This window comes from Rattus norvegicus, chromosome 16, assembly GCF_021556685.1.
Source record: "Rattus norvegicus strain SHRSP/BbbUtx chromosome 16, alternate assembly SHRSP_T2T, whole genome shotgun sequence".
Classification (NCBI taxonomy): Eukaryota; Metazoa; Chordata; class Mammalia; order Rodentia; family Muridae; genus Rattus; species Rattus norvegicus.
In genome coordinates, this window is record NC_141549.1 from 73,783,185 (window position 1) to 73,800,588 (window position 17,404).

General features: G+C 45.6%; 1 protein-coding gene and 1 long non-coding RNA gene across 1 annotated transcript; both read left to right on the forward strand.

Annotated features, from left to right (window-relative positions):
• Erich1 (glutamate-rich 1) overlaps positions 1-17,404 on the forward strand; it is a gene marked incomplete at its 5' end in the record, with an annotated part of 52,793,804 nt that overhangs the window by 42,912,625 nt on the left and 9,863,775 nt on the right.
• Positions 11,411-13,905, forward strand: LOC102548721 (uncharacterized). The gene is made up of 3 exons (XR_015640429.1): positions 11,411-11,561; positions 12,091-12,227; positions 12,347-13,905. It is a non-coding gene; the product is annotated as an uncharacterized LOC102548721 (long non-coding RNA).

Consider the following 17,404-nt stretch of genomic DNA (forward strand, 5'->3'; position numbering starts at 1 on the left):
CTCACAGCACAGCCAGCTTACATTATGGTATCCGGCGTGTGTAGACTTTGGCCGGGATTCTCCTCCTGGGCTCACAGTTTATGGTTGTGCAAATAGACGTGGCAGGGAAGAACGAGCGTGCTGGGATAGCAAGAGAAGGAAGGCTTTATTGCTTTTCTTCTGGGCCATGTTAACTCCGTCCTCATCAGCTAAAGACCAAAAAAGGTTCTCCTTGTCTTCAGGTGGAGACGGTTGAGCAGGAAGAGAAGGCATAAGACTCTGCTCTGGGAGAGAGAACCAGCGCCTCTGTTTGTTGTGGAGAGCTCCCAGGATACTAAGAGGAAACTGGGGCTATGGGACCTTGGGCTCTAAGATACTAACGTACCTAGGCAAGAAATACATGGGGGTCCAGAAATACATTACCTTTAAAATGGTAATGTGCAGCCAAACTCAAAATCTCACATTTCCACTCAAAGGAACATAGGTTTGGATAAGAGCTATGAGCGTACTGCTTGACTTTGCTAGTGACCAGGATAAAGGAAATACATTTAGAGATGGGTTCCTTTACTGTGGAATGGTAGGTGGCCCGAAAATGCTAAGGAAATCCAGTCTGAGGGAAGTGAAAACAGAAAAAGCAGCAGGATACTGTGAATTGCTATTTTCACGCTCATTTGGGGACAGTACACAAATTAAGTTATGGATACCTGCAGTTTCCTCCCACACATCTGTGTTTCTCTCCACCACCATGTAATAGTGTGGTCATACCATACCACCCATCACACGACAGCTGTGTCCCTTCTGCGTTTTCAGAGGAAGAAGAGGCAGTAACGATTAACGGATTAACGTGTTTACTTCCATTGCCCCATGCTTCCTGTGTAAGCTCTGGAGTATCTTGACTTTGCAGAGGACGGTGAAGGAGAGCGGTTCCCCAAGATCACAGAGAATAGAGCCTGAGCCTGAGCGACAGCCAGAGACCGCCCGGTTTCCTGTGGTCCCCATTTCGTCTCTCTTGGGCTGCCTGCTCGCCTTCTCAGCGAACTATGCTGGCAGAGTCACCAAAAGTATCTTTGAAATGTGCTTGATCTGTCTTCAGGGTCACACGGTTGACTTCTCTCCCCTTCCTTAAGTCCCCTTTCTCCCTAAGGCTGATGACTCTGCTCTTCCGATGCTGTGCCTGCTCTGGCTTCCTACCGTCGGATAAGGTAAAACTAATAACGATCTTGTTCAGTGTTGGTTCGACGCTCCTTGCATTCTAAGGCCTGGATGTTGGCTTCCGTTTAAATTTTTCAGCTTCTCTGTGGGGTATTGCCAGTGAGTCTAAGTGGCAGGTGAGAAAACTGATGCCCGAATTCATTTGCTGAATGGAATAAAGTGGCTCAGCCACCAAGCTGCATGAGCCACTCAAAACACAGGTCTTCTGGGCTCCTGTCACCCAGTCATGGAGCAGAGCGGAGTGCCCTTCACTCTCTTCCCTCCCAGAGCGCTTTCCTTGGATAGCTTGATCCCAGGTTTTCTAGCCATCCACCTCCTAAATCTGGGTGACTTCTGTGCCTCTCTTAAACTGTAGACCACTGTGCTCAACTGAGACTTTCCCGTTCCCCCTGTCTTCTCCCCTCCACGTTTCACACAACCCTCAAGCTAAGAACTGGAGCGGAGGGGGAGGGGGTGGCATTCTCAGAGCCTTCCTTCGCCAGCCGGCTTAATGTATCTCACCCCTGGCTGAAGGACTCGCTTCTTCTTCCTCCTCCTCCTCCTCCTCCCTCTCCTCCTCTTCCTTCTCTCCCTCTCTCTCCCATTCCTTCTCTCCCCTCTCTGTAGTATCAATGTCAGAAGTCGGAGCCTTGCACATCCTAAGCAGATGCCGTGTTGAGCTGTGGCCTGAGCCCCGGTTCCCGAGTCACGTGCCTCAAATTGCTGGTCCTCTTTTCTCAGCCTTCCAGGTTCTAGGGTTGTAGACACGTGCCACCGAGAACACCAGGGTTCTTCTTCCTCAAAAACCTCCCTCAGGTCCCCATCCCAAGTCTCACAGCTTAGCCGGAGTCCATGCTCTCCACTCCACCAATTTAAGTAGAGCCTGTATTGACCAGTAAGTTGAACTTGAACTTGGGAGTAGGCACCAAAGGAGCCACATGAAGATGTGGGATTTGACACATGAGATTCTGTGCCATTTGAGGATCTTTTTGGGGGGGGGGGGAGAATAAAATGACATAGCGTACACTGACTTTTTATTATAAAACACTCTTTTTTTTTTTTTTTGGTTCTTCTTTTTTTTTCGGAGCTGGGGACCGAACCCAGGGCCTTGCGCTTCCTAGGCAAGTGCTCTACCACTGAGCTAAATCCCCAACCCCAAAACACTCTTATCTGAAATATATGGAGGGTGTATGGGACGATACCCAGGTCTTCCATTTTACCAACCATCCCGCATCACTAGGTGCGTGATAAAAATCCATGGCTTGTGATTTGCGTGCTGCACACTTTGCGTGAACTGGAGCTTTCATTAGAAACGAGCCCCTCTGCTTCTAATCAAAACCTTGGCTCAACATCGCTCAGTCTCCATTTGCACAGCCTCATGCAATTTCCTGTTTTCTTTCTTTCTTCATTTTACATCCAATACAGCTCCCCTCTCCTCCCACGTACCTGCCTCACACAGATCTCCCCATTCCTCCATCCCCTGCTCCTTTCAGAAGGGGGAGCCTACCCTCTGGGTATCACCTCCCCCCCCCACCTCCCACTACCCTCATCCTCCTGGCACATCCAGTCACTGCAGGACTCAGTGCATCCTCTCCCACTGAGGCCAGACAAGGCAGCCCAGTTAGAGGAGTAGGAGCCACAGGCAGCCAGATTCAGAAACAGTCCCTGCTCCAGTTACTGGGGAACATGCATCAAGACCAAACGGCACATCTGCTATATATATGTGCAGGGGTCCTAGGTCCAACCCATGCTCAGTCTTTGGTTGGTGATTCAGTCTCTGGGATCCCTCAAGGTCCAGGTGAGTTGACTCTGTTGGTCTTCCTGTGCAATCCCTGTCCTCTTCAGGTCCCTCAATCCTTTCTTCCCCCAACTCTTCCACAAGACTCCCTGAGCTCCCGTCCAATGTTTGGTTGTGGGTCTCTGCTTCTCTTTCCATTGGCTGCTGCATGGAGTCTCTCAGAGGATAGCTAGGCTCCTGTCTGCAAGCATAACAGAATATCACAGTGTAGTGGGTTGATTCTTGCCCACGGGATGGCTCTCAAGTTGGGCCAGTCATTGGTTGGCCATTCCCTCCATTTCTGCTCTGTCTTTGCCCCTGAACTCCTGGTAGACAGGACACATTTTGGGTCAAAGGTTTTGTGGATGGGTTGCTATCCTTATCCCTCCATGGAGAGCCCTGCCTGGCTACAGGAAGTGGTCACTTCAGGATCCATATCCCTATTCAACTAGAGTCACTCCCCATAAACACCCTGGGGCTTCCCTCTATCCCAAGTCTCTGCCATGTCCTGGAGATGCCCCACCCACCACCGATTTCTCTTCTCTCTTCCTTGTTCTCCCTATACCTAGTCCCCCCTGCCCCCACCCACCCCTTTCAATCCCCTCCCCCACCAAGAACCCTCCCTCCACCAACCTCTGATGTCTATTTTATTTCCTTTTCTGAGAAAAATTCAAGCATCCATCCTGGAGCCCTCCTTGTTTTTTGGCTTCCTTGGGTCTGTGGATTATAGTGCGGTTTTCCTACACTTTATGGCTAATATCCACTTATTAGTGAGTAGATACCATGCGTGTCCTTTGAGTATGGGTTACCTCACCCAGGATGATATTTTCTAGTTACACCCACTTGCCTGCAAAATTCATGATGTCTTTGTTTTTCATAGCTGAGTAGTATTCCAGTGTGTAAACGAACCAGATTTTCTTCATCCATTCTCCAGTTGAGGGACATCTAGGTTGTTTCCAGTTGCAGGCTATTATGAGTAACGATGCTATAACATAGTTGAGCATGTGTCTTGGTGGGATGGTTGAGCATCTTTTGGGTATGTGCTCAACCCAAAAGGACTATTGAGGGTTGGACTATTCCCAGTTTTCTGAGAAATGGCCAAATTGATTTCCAGAGTATTTGTAAAAGTTTGCACTCCCTCCAGCAATGAAGGGGTGTTCCCCTTGCTGCTCCATAACCTCACCCGCAGGTGCCATTCCTTGAGTTTATTATCTCTGCCATTCTAGTGGGTGTAAGGTAGAATCTCAGAGTCATTTTTGGGTTGCCTTTCCCTGAAGACTAAGGACTTTGAACATTTCCTCTAGGCCATTCCAGTTCCTCTGTTGAGAATTCTCTGTTTAGCTCTGTACCCCGTTTTCAATTGGGATATTTGGGTTATCGGTGTCTAATGTCTTGAGTTCTTTATATATTTTAGATAGTAACAGAGGTTAGATGTAGGGTTGGTGAAGATCTTTTCCTAATCTGTAGGGTGTCATTTTGTCCTACTGACAGTGTCCTTTGACTTTCCAATTTCAGGAGCTTTCCAATTTCACAAGGACCCATTAACTCAAAGAAATCATAGCCCTCCTTTATATAAACAATAAATGGGCTGAGAAGGAAGTTAGGGGACCAATACCCTTCACAATAGCCACAAACAATATAAAATATCTTAGTGTAACTCTAACCAAGCAAGTGGGAGACCTTTATGATAATAACTTCAAGTCTCTGAAGAAAGAAATTGAGGAAGACATCAGAAGATGCACAGATCTCCCCTGCTCATGGAAGGATTAACATAGTGAAAATGGCCATCTTAACAAAAGCAAGCTTCAGATTCAATGCAATTCCTATCAAAAATCCCAACACGGTTATTTACAGATCTTGAAGAACGCTTCTCAACTTCATTTGGAAAAACAAAGAAACCCAGAACAGCTAAAACAATCCTTAACAATAAAAGGTCTTCCGGAGGTGTCAGCCTCCCTGACCTCAAACTGCACTACAGAGCCATAGTGATAAACACTGCATGGTATTAGTATAGACACAGGCAGGTTGATCAAATGTAGAATCAAAGACCCAGAAATAAAACTACACGTGTACGGGCACTTGATTTTTGACCAAGAAGCCCAAACCATACAATGGGAAAGGGAGAGCATCTTCAACAGTTTTTGTCTAGCTGTATATTTGCATGTAGGAGAATGCAAATAGATCCCTATTTATCACCCTGCACAAAACTCAAGTCCAAATGGATCAACAATCTTAACATAAGACCAGATACACTAAATCTAATAGAACAAAAAAATGCGGAAGAGCCTTGAACTCATTGATACAGAAGACAACTTCCTGAACAGAACACCAGTAGCTCAGGCCCTCAGATCAACCCCATGTAATTTTCAAAAGCGAAAATAAAAATAACACTTGCATCAAAGACTTCACTTCACAGTAGGACTCACAAAAATAAACTCACGGGTATCCCTGTTACAGTCGGTCAGCTGTCATTTTTGAACAGATGCTTTTGTTGGAAATTAACTTCTGGAGTGTATTTTATTAGTTTCAGTTTAAAACCGAGGACTGAAAGAACGCAGCAGGTCTAAGCAGGGCCCGATCATTCCGGTGAAAGGGAAATAAAAATTACGTGCCTACTCTATCCAAGCAGTGTGTTAGACATTTCACTTTTTTTTCTTACCTTGTCTGATTCTGACAACAGCTTCCCAAGGTATTTTATTCTTGCTTTGCAAATGAGAAATTAGAGGCTTAGAGTCACAGAGCAAGTTAGAAAAGAACCAGTTTTTAAAACAAAGTGCTGTCAAGTTATAGAGTCATTTCTTCTATACACTGACGGCTTCCTGCCCTAGTTATTTCTTATAAGGAACACAGTTATTATATAAATGCACGCAATGCTTAAATAAGCTCCCCACGATATCTATAAATCATCCTTGAGAAACATGACCTTCCCACACCCCTAGGGAGTGTCTGCTGTCTTGGTGAAATTATTCAGAGCATTGTTCTTATAGTTACTTTGCTCGTGGCTCTGACAAAATCCACTTAAAGGAGGGTTTTGTTTTGGCTCACAGGTCGAGAGCACAGTCCCCATGGCTGCATAGGCTAGGCAACAAGAATATGAAGTAGCTGGTCACACCGCGTGCTGAATCAGGAAGCGCACAGAGATAAATGGTAGCACTTGGCTCACATTTCAGTCCATCTAAACCCCAGCCCGTGACATGGTGACACCGGCACTTAGAGTGGTCTTCTGACCTCAATTAGCCCAGCCCAGAAACTCCGCCATAGACATGACCGTTAGTCTCCATGACAATTCTAACCCCGTTAAGTTGACAGTTAAGATGAGCCATTTTTACCGCCTTTGTTTTCAGAATCCCCCAATCTGGAAGGTAAATTATGCAAGCATTCTTAGAACTTTTAGACCACCTCGTTCAGAGTTTCTGATGAAGCTCACTCCCGTGCTCTAGAGCAGTGATTCTCAACCTTCCTAACGCAGGGACCCGTTAACACAGCTCCTCACCTTGTTGTGATCCCTTTACCATAAAATTAATTTTGTTGCTATTTTATAACTGTAATTCTGCTACTGTTAGGAATCATGGGCTGGAGAGATGGTTAAAGGCTAGGCTCACAACCAAATATATAGGAATCATAAGGTAAATATCTGTGTTTCCTGATGGCCCTAGGCAACCTGTGAAAGGATCATGTGACACCCCCCTCAAGGGGTCGAGACCCACAGGTTGAGAACTGCTGTCTTAGCAGCGATGTTTCTCAGACTTCATTTTTCCTTACCACCAGATTTTATATGCTGTATTAGTTGACAAGCTTTACCCAACGCCTAAGAACTAGAGCGAATTAAGTTGGAAGGAATTTTACCTCGTTTACATACACAAGGAACCTCAAGAATCATAAACCACAAAGTAAGACCTGGACCACTTGATGAGTTCAGGGAGCTCTCCATGTGAAACCCTTTCATCCAGTCCTCCCTGTTCCCTGTCACTCAGATGAACTTCCAAGCTTCTGGGGCCATCTCAGCCTTCAGAAACATAAGACAAAAATCCAAACAGAGCCTTTACACCATAGACTCAGCAAAACAATGTAAGCTGAATTCAGTTCAGTGAGCAGATTGGCGAAGCATTTTTCCAGTTGTTCTTCTGGAGAACCAGATTTACATTGTGTTGTGCTAGACACATTGACAGGTTCAGAAAGATATATATATATGTATATATATATATATATACATATACATATATATATAGTGTGTGTGTATATAAATTGTGTGTATGCATCACACACGCAGGCACGCACACACATGCGCATGCACCCACACAAACAGATCATGGTGAGAAGCACTTTTTTTGTAATGCTGGAAGTTGGCAGGCATAGCTTTTGTGCATTTCAAATAAGAAAGAAGTTGATTCTCTAAGCTTCAAACAAAATTGAGATGCCACGTAACTGCACGCACGTATGCATATTCATAGCCATCCACTGCTTCCCTTTGATGACAAACCACACTCTCACTTCGGATACTGCAGGTACGATGATGATGAAGAAGACGGCTCAGCCTTTATCAATGGTGTGCCTGGCCACGAGAACACAAATCAGGCGACAAAGCCTCCAAATATGGGCTAAGTGATGCCCCGAGGCCACCCCATCCATCCCAGTCACTGGCTTGCCTTATAAAGGCAGACATTCCTCATCTGTGTGCAATGTTCTCGTGGGAGAGCACTTCCTGTGCTGCACTTGCTAATTGAATTCCCCAGTGGGGTGAATGCGTCTCTCTGCCAGCTTGAGAACGCATAAACTGTAAATATTGATGACAACAGACTCCGGTCCCTCCTGTTGTTATTTATTTTAAGATGTTTTCCAGGGCAGTAGTTTTGCATGTGACATTTATATAGGTCACGAGGAGCTAATAGCCACCTGCCACCTGGGACGCCTTTATAATGAACATTATGGAAGATGGTGAAGAAATTCTCTGACGTTTCTGATTTGCATACTTGCTGAGATGAGGCTGATCTTCCCATAGGCTTTCAGTGCACACACTGGCTGTATTAAAGCTAGGTGTTTGGTCAGGTTATATGAGGGCCCAGAGGTCAGGAGCATGGGCTGGGCTGAGCTAAAACTAATGTCTTCATCATTGTCAGATACATCTTTAGACACTGACGATGAGCTATGTGTGGCCTTTAAGTTGGGGCTTCTGAGAATCTCTGAATGAATGGTATCTAGGCATAGTGACAGGGTTTCAGTGAACCCTGATAACCATGTAACAGATTACTCTCAAATGTTCTCCAAATATCTATGAATTAAAGGCTTAGTCACCAGCCTGTGATGCTACTGAAATGTTGTAGAATTTTTATGAGGTAGGGAGTTGTCTTAGTTAGGATTTTACATTGCTGGGTAGAGACACCACAGCCAAGGCAACTCTTACAAAGGAAAGCATTTAATTGGGGCTGGCTTACAGTGTCAGAGGTTCAGTCCATTGTCATCATGGCGGGAAGCATGCAAGTGTACAGGTAGACATGGTGCTGGGGGAGCATATAGTTCCACATCTTGATCTGAAGGCAGCAATAAGACTGTCCCACACTGGGTAGAGCTTGAGCATTGGAGACCTCAGAGCTTGCCCTTACAGTAAGTGACACAGTTCCTCCAATAAGGCTGCACCTGCTCCAATAAGGCCACACTCCTAACAGTGCCATTCCTCATGGGCTAAGGATTCAAACACATGAGTCCATGGGGGTCATACATATTCGAACCATCATGGGTATAGTAAGAGGAGAGGCTATGGTTGAGAATATGCCCTTAAGGAAACTCTGGGGAGAGGGCGGCAATGGGGGGAGGGTTGGGAAGGGAACACCCATAAGGAAGGGGAGTGGGGAGGGGGATGTTTGCCCGGAAACCGGGAAAGGGAATAACACTCGAAATGTATATAAGAAATACTCAAGTTAATAAAAAAAAAAATTTAAAAAAAAAAAAAAAAGGAAACTCTGGAGATAGAGTATCTTCATATCTCTTCCTACTTCTCGGTCACCCCCGGTCGGATACACACTGGCTTCCTGATGTGCTGCCCCTCCACAGGCCCAAAAGAAATGAGCCACCTGACCGTGGTGGAACTTCTGAAACACTGATCCAAAAGTAAACCTTTCCTTCTCATAAGGGACCAGCTCAGGGACTTTATTAACAGAAAGCTAACACAGTTTACATTGTGTACTCACTTTTATTTTAAAGATTCATTTTGTTGTTTTTAAATTAAGCTTATGTGTGTTACAGGGGTGCATGTGAATGCAGAAGCCCACTGTAGGCTTAGATTTTTCACAACCTACTTTAATAAGGTTCTTAAATGCTTTAGCCTCCCTTTTAGCCCATCACCCACCAGAGGTGGTGGAAAGAAAAGGTTAATAGGCCAAAAGTGGGTGTGGCCCTGTTTAGAAATAGTTCATTTGGGCAACCCCAATCTTCGTTGTCAGGATATCAGCGGTTCAGCGTGCACGAATCAGCAACGGTGGCTCTACCCACTTGGAAACACTACTCAGCAGTCAGCAACCACAGTTCAATCCTGAAAAAAAAAAAACCACAAGGCTCTGCCAATTGGCCTGAGTGAGCTAAACTGGCAAGAAGTCACTGGAACACGGCCAGCATTTCTCTCTGTGAAGTCACGACCAATGATAACCAGCAAAGAGTGGCAAGGCAAACCACTACCACGCAGCATCGTCCACTGTGTGTTGGGGCCATGCTTACATCCTTTCTAAACATCATGTGTTCTCTCCAGCATCCGCTCCAGTAAAACATCACATGCCCCTTTTCCAGGAAGCTTCCAGGAAAACACCACGTGCCTACTTCAACAGATACATCCTCTCATAAGACAGTTTCCAGGAAAAAAATATGATATAACTGAGTCTCAAAAAAACCAGAAATTTCCACTTCAGGTCTCAGAAGCCAGAAAAGGGTACTGCCTCTCTTGGAGTTAGAGTTATAGGTAGTTGTGAGTTCCTGGAGATAGATGCTAGAAACCAAATGCGTGTCCTCTGAAAGAACATGAAGAGCTCTTAACCACCGACCCATCGCTCTCAGCCACACAGTACGTTTTCAAAGGAACGATGCTCATGAGGGACAATGCCGAACGTGTGATCTGAAGAGAGTTGGTTCCAATGAAACAGTGCATGCTACTGAAGCTGAAGACCTGAGCCTTTACAAATCTGTGCCTGCCGACGGAGCCCTGCAGCATCTGTCTACAAAATAAAAATAAAATATTCACTATACAAATAACACAGAATTATAAATACATAAGGTCCAGCACAAACCTTGTCAAACACCACCTCTCCAAAATGGCTCACTTGGCTTCTATTTTTTTCGTCACCTTCCTTGCCTTCCGGGTAAGATATGACTCTCAAAGTGGGAAGATGCATAGAGCCTGGAAAGAGAAAAGCTTCCTTTTGGCCCATACTGCCTCCTCAGGTTGACCACCATGCTGGGCAGTGGGTCTGGTAACTCAAAGGACCGAGAGACTCTGGTTGATGATAGAGAGTCTAGTTTTGGAGTGCGTGCAAGTTTCTAGCCGTGTGGACTCATCATCCCATGGGTCACAGTGCCTGTGACCCAGGAGCCCATCAGGGGTTATGATGACGATAGAGGTGAGGAGGTGTCAGGAACCATCCGCATATCCTGCTGAACTCAAATGGCTGTCTCTGTTGGTAATGTACACTTCACAGGAAGACATGTAGATATGACCAGCATCTATTCTTACTGTTTACAGGTTAAGTTAGGTTATTTTTTTCAATATGCACTATAACATTTCTCAAATATCATTTGAACCCCAGAATTGAAAAAGGAAAAAAACCATTACAGACGAATCAGACTAGGTTTTGTCTATTCCTAAAGGTGAGAGAGTTTTGTACCGAAAGACAGTGCCTTATCTCCCCTTTATTCCTCAGTGTCTTTGCTGTTGGACTACATGGCCTGCATTTCACCTCAGTGAGGTGAGCTAAGGGACAACATTGGATGCTCCGTTATTGGTTAAGCTGTTGAGACGAGATTTCTGATTGGGCCGTTTGATGGTCTGGGAGCTAAATGGCTATTGCGGTTGTGTTCTGTTGATCTGCTGGTTTGTTTGTTTATCAGTGACTAGAGCTGACTTCTAAATTCATCTTGTTAGTGTTAATCTCGAGGCTGAGCATCCCCAGCCTCAGTCAATGTCCGCACTCCCTTCTCTGCTTCTGCATCTTCAAGTCTGTCTGCCATCTGGCAAGAGGCCCTTATCTCTGAGGCATAGCAACAGAAACCACCAGGACCTTGCTTTCTTGAAAAGACCCCTGTGTATAAAATAAAATAAATAAAGTAAAATAAAATCTAAACAAGAGCCACTGGAGAAATGCTGCTTCCGAGGCATGACAAAACGGAAGTAAACCCTGGAACACCCTAAACTGCCAGAAAGGGAGACAGACCTTTTCCAAAGTGCCCACCGGAAGACAAAAGAGAGCTTGGCAGTACACTTCCGGTCAAATCTGAGGCAACGTGAACACCAAGCAAAATAGCTGTGTCTCCTCTCCCAGACCCTCTGAAAGAAGAGTACCATGGTCCACGCTACGTACGATCTCGGTGCGGGTAGAGGCAGGTGGATCCCCGGCAGGCCCATCCATCTGATTTGGTAAGCCCCAGGTTCAGTGAGAGACTGCCTCAAAAGGAAGAAATAAAATAACTTGGGTGGAGAGGAACTGAGAAAGTCATCTGGCATTGACTTCCAACCTCCACGGACACATACGCTCCTGCCTGCACGGTAGCCCAATGGGCAAAAGGGAGAATTTTCTGGTTGCTAACTCAGAAGAGGGAGTTGGTTGAGAAAGGCTATCAATGCGGCCTCGCTGTGTTTCTTGTAAATTACTCACCCATTACAAAGGGGAAGACAGCAATAATAAGGCAGAACGGCTGAAAGTGAGAATTACCAGCGTCATTAACGGCGAGACTTCCTGCATCTTAAACGTGGTACCGTGAGAATAATACAGCAGCTCTCAGAGAGTGATTCAGACAAATGGCCACAGTCTCGATCCAACTGCCTGGGAGTACCGGGCCAATAAAACAGGAGGGGCATTTTTTAGCTTATCCTTTATCCTTTTTTTATTTTTGAGGTGGGGTCTCATGACATCCAACAGTGACTACCTTATTTTCTTTTTCTGTAGCTGTCATACAGATACTCCAACAAAGGCTACTTAGGGGAGAAAGGGAAAGTTCCAGAATTCAGTACAACATCGTGTTGGGGAAGTCAAGGCAGAAGGGACCTGAAGGTGCTCACGACACAGCCACAATCAGAAACTGGGTGAGCTGAATGTGCGCATGCCCAGTTCAGTTTCTCCACCTATGAGCCCCGCATCGTGCCTATTGCACTAAGAAACCGCTTTCTGTGTTGTCGCTGTATTGTTTTGTTTTTCAATCTAGAGTCGTCTGTGTACAGAACAATCCTGCCCACAGTGAAGCGGGTCTTCCTACATCAGCTACCTAGTCAAGATAATCCCTCATAGGCCTAGAGACCCATCTCCCAAATCATTCTAGAGCCTGTCAAGCTGGCAACTAATGACCTCGAGCTCCTGATCCTCCTGCCACCACCGCTGTGCCCTGAGATCACATTACCCTGTGGAGTGCCACAGAGGGGAATTGTTTTGTAAAAGAGCTGGTCTGTGCTCTTTATCAGGGTCAGTTCCATGAAGGACCGAGTTGGTCGGTCACTGTGCGGGTTGTGAGGTCATTGAGAGGAAGATGTGAGCCAGGTCTGGAATGGGAAACCTCCACAGAGGACATTGTTAGACAGTGGCTGCGAGCTGAGCATGGGGGCTAGAAGGAAGAAGGTAGTAAGGGAGAGAGAGTCAAAGAAATCTATTCATCTAAGACTAAAGAGGCATGGTACGTGTGTGTATAAATGCAGGTCAGGGGTAAGTGTTCGGAACTGATTCATCTAGGGGCTGGGGAATAACCAGTGGTAGAGTGCTTGCCGGGCATGTCCAAGGTCCTGGAGGCCACCACCAGTACCAAAAAAATAAGAATAAAAAACCCAAACAATAAGACAAACCAAAAGGGGGGAAAAAAGCATTCAAATCCAGGAAAGGGGGTGAAGAGTGATCCTTTGCATTATTCTTACGTCTTCTATGAATATGAAAGCCCTTCAAAATAGAGCATTAAAAAAGATCAGATGTTCCCTGTGGAGATTTGCCAGAAGACAATGAAATAGTGGGCTGTTTTTATCCCACTGAGAGCTGACTTGAGCATTCCTTCATGGAGCTTGTGTTATGTTATCTGCCCTGTGCCAGAGACTGTGTCCAGTTATGATCCTGCATGCTGTTTCCACCCAGTAAGATCGAAAGGACACGAAAGAATTCTAACCTCCTTTTAGGAGCCAAGACGTCCTTGCAACCCACTCTCCTCGTTAATATAATGTATGTAATGAAGTAGATGCTTTCTAGCTCTAACATATGTGAGTGATTCTCGTTCATATCTTTTCTTTCCTTGCTCTCTCTCTCCTGTCTCTGTCTCTGTCTCTCTCTCTCTCTCTCTCTCTCTCTCTCTCTCTCTCTCTCTCTCTCTCTTCTGGAACTTCTTTGTCCTGACTGTAACTGAATAAGGATATTGTGGATGCTTCTACAGTGAGATCAGAGAAGCAAACTGCAGTGACTTCTTGTGTAGAAGGAGAGCTGACATCCATCCAAAGAGGTCTCAGCTGGCAGAATCCCTTCCTGTGTCCTGAACCTTTGTTTCTCTAAAGCCCCAACATTTGGGCAGGTTGAGTCCCCAGCCAAGCAGCAGGCCAGACATGCTAGTTTTAAGCACTGGGACTTTATGCTTCTGATCACCCATGCTTGTTCTCGGTTTGGGGAACTGAGAATTGCACCTCTCCTTCATTGCAGGCTGGGAGCTGAGGCTCTGGAGTTCTGGGACATTTTTTTCCACAAGCCCAAAGCTTGTAATAAAGGTGATAAAATAAAACCAAAGACCTACCCAGCAAAAGAGACCGGCAGATTTAGTTTTCTTTTTCTCTAAGTTTAAGGGTTGATCGCTGCTTTCGATTAAAAAAATCTGAGTAGGAACAAGGGCCTGTAAAGAGAAACATGGTGTCCTTTGGTAGACAGTCTTCGTGACCGCGACAGGAGCGTCCTTAGGTTCCAGAGGCTAGGCTGAGGCAGGTGATGAGCCAGGCTGAGACTTTCCCTTAGGTTCTTCCTGTTTTACTCAAGGAATAGGAGCCACAAACCTTCCCATGTAAATTAATTGGCCGTATTGAGTCTGAAATGAAGCTGGGGTTTTTTTTCCCCCTAAACTAAAGGCAGCCTGGGATTGACTAGCTCTCCATGCAGAAGCCCAGGGAGGGAGTAGAACCAGGTGAACTTCTCTTACAGACCTGGGAATGCCTGTGGGTGGATAGGGAATGTCTAGCCAGCTTGTGGGGATCGGCAGGGTAATCCTAGGGCTCAGGGCACGATGTTCTCATTGTTCATTTCAACTTTTAAAATATTCATTGACAATCTTCTATATTTCACATGTGATGTTACGGGCTGGGGACACAACTGCCAAATAAGACCCCCATGCAGTCAACAGGAGAGACAGTCAAATGGCAAGGTAACAACCGTGAGGCGGATGCTGCTTGGCAGCCCCATGGAAGTTCAGGAAATCGACAAATTCCCTCTAGTGAAGCTGAGATAACAGAGTCTTTATTAGGGAGGTAATGATGTCGTGGGGAAGAGGAAAAAAGGACATTTCAAGCAGGCAAAAGGTTAGGCATGAAAAACTGTGCCTACAGTGAACTGGCTTGCATGGGTTCTACGCAGTGGGGAGACCTAGTAACGTAAGAAGCAGGGATTGAAGCATGAGTCGGACGTTCCCTGTGCTGTGTTAAGGAGTCAGTCCTAATCATGCTCAAAGGTCATGGGACACTTAGACGGACTCTACACTGGGGAGCTGTGAGTCAGCTGTGTGGGAACCATGCAGGAGTGGATTATAGCGGTCATGAAAGATTACAGTTAAGAAGAGAAGGCATGAGGAGGTATGAGGTAGTGAGCAAAGTTTGCCTGGGAAGGGGAAAAGGTAATGTTTTTAAATGTCTAATGATGAATTCGATGTTAATGCAAACATGGGAACCCTAACACAGCCTCATAGTTGATAGTTTACTTCCCACACAGGAGCTGTGGCAGTCCAGAGAGGCAGAGAAGGCTGGGTCTGAACTAACCTGGAAGATGGGGTGGGTAACTTACTAAAACACTACATCAAAATTCAAGGACCCCAACTATGACGGAGGGACAGCAAACACCATACACTGTCCCCTCCCTGTCATTTACAGGCATGTGCTCCAAGACATCCAGAGGATGCTGAACCCTATGCGTGCTAGGTTTGGGGAGGGGGCACATGTTTTAGCTATGTTTGGCTTACAAATTAACAGAAGGCTAATTTTAAAACCGGACTAGTATAGAAATAATAAAAACGGAACAATTATAACAAAAATTAGTTGATAGTGACATCTTTTTCAAAATGTCATATTGTGCCTCCATCTTTCCAATTGAAAGAATCATTTTATAGAATCTCTTCAGAATATCTAAAATGCTAGTATCACTTTGCCTTTGGAGGACCAATTACTAAGCAAAGTAAGGAGTGCCTGAATACAATCACAGGCTAGCATGATTCCATCCGGTAACTGAGACAGCCACTAGGTGATTGATGGATGGGAAGTTTACATACAAGGATACATTGCGCAAAGAGTTGAACCACATCAAAGGAGGAACAGAGAAAGAGCATACAAGATGGCATCACGGTCCTGGGAACAGCCAACAGGTTTTTTGTTTTGTTTTGTTTTGCTTTGCTTCTTTGTTTTGTTTTACATACTGTCCCTTTTTAGAGTTCTCCACATAAGACTTTTGAATGATACTTGATTCTGGGTAACAGAAATTCAGAAAGGGTCAGGAAGCACTCATATGCATGTGCCTGTGGCCAGAGATGAGCCAGCAATGGCTGCCGACTGTTTCCTTCCTTAGGACTTCACAAGGACACCTTAGAGAGCACAGGAACATGACTGGGTAACACACTGGTCCTCATCCCTGTAATATGTAAACCTTATAAGCCAATCGGATAGCTGCGTGGCCCAGCACAGTAGCTGGTCCAAAGCATCTTGTGCACCAATGTCAACAGGAGCATCTTCCACAACATCCTATTCCACCCGGGACAAGCAGGGCTTCGGAAATCATTTAGGAAACTGGGACTTTAAATGAACCTCCCTTGCAGCTCTTCCTGGTGCTTATTCCAATGTGCAAACTCCGGCGTCTTTCTGTTGACCTTGCTTAGCGCCCCTGCTCTGGGATTTCACGGTTTGTGATGAATGACCTCCACTTAGACAAACCAAAACAGGCACGCTCAAAGGCCAAGCCGGTGCAAATGCTGTTCATTTTACAAAGTGAGCGATTCCCCACAAGTTGCCTATAAATTGCTTCTTGTGGCTTATTTCTTTGAAGGAGGCAGCCTCTGGCTGCGGACCCAGCTCCCAGGTTATTTGCCATGTGGCGATGTTCCTCAACCATCACAAATGCTGATTTCCCTGCCCTACCAAAGGCCCTCGGTGAGGCACCCAAATCCAGGAACATGGTGCAGAAACCTGAAGCCGAAGGAGCCGTTTGCAGCATGAAGATCCTCTCATAATTGCAAAGCTCGGCACACATCTGCTCCGTGACCTCTCCCTGGACTTTTGTGCGCTGTCAACTGTTTCCACATCTGCCCTCCCATCCTGAGAGGTCCTTTACCATAATTTCTTCTTGCCAGAACACTATCTGATGTTCTCGGCTTTCACATGCCGAATTTTCATAAAGTAGGGCTCATTCAAATTATAATACTGGCTTCGGCCCGATGTTTCTCCAGTAAATTCCAGGATATTATAGGCAGGTGTTTGCTTGCTCCTGCTTGCGGCATGGGGCTGGATCCAGGGCAGACTACAAATAGGATTTAGCTACTGAGATATATACACCCGCAGCCTACTGAGTGCCTAGACTGAGGTGAGTTCAAATTAAGCAGATCGTTTTCTTTAATTTGATCCTCTAACTTTTCATTTTATTTTTAAATTATACTTTAATATAAAAACAATACACAATCAGGATAACCGTGATCCCTCTGTAGGTAACTACCCAGAGGTCAGTACTGCCAAATCTTTTATGTGCCTTTTCAGAAATGAATTTAAGTAAATACACGTGTCAGTAAGAAGTGGATCGTGTTGCACGCACCCTGAGGCAACGTGTTTTTCCTCATCGGACGGCATACTTTTATGCCTCTCACCCTGCCAGAGGTGGATTCTTTGTGAAAAGTTGCTTCTGATTTCTTTCCCATTACTCTGTGATGTGAAAAGTCACAGGTACTCACTTCCGTGGTGCACTGTGTGGATCCCTAGTGCTGCGGGTCAAGGGGGATTGGCGCGAGTGACATCTGTAGGTAAGACGCAGGCCTGAGGAACTGTGCCTGGAATGAGGTGAACTT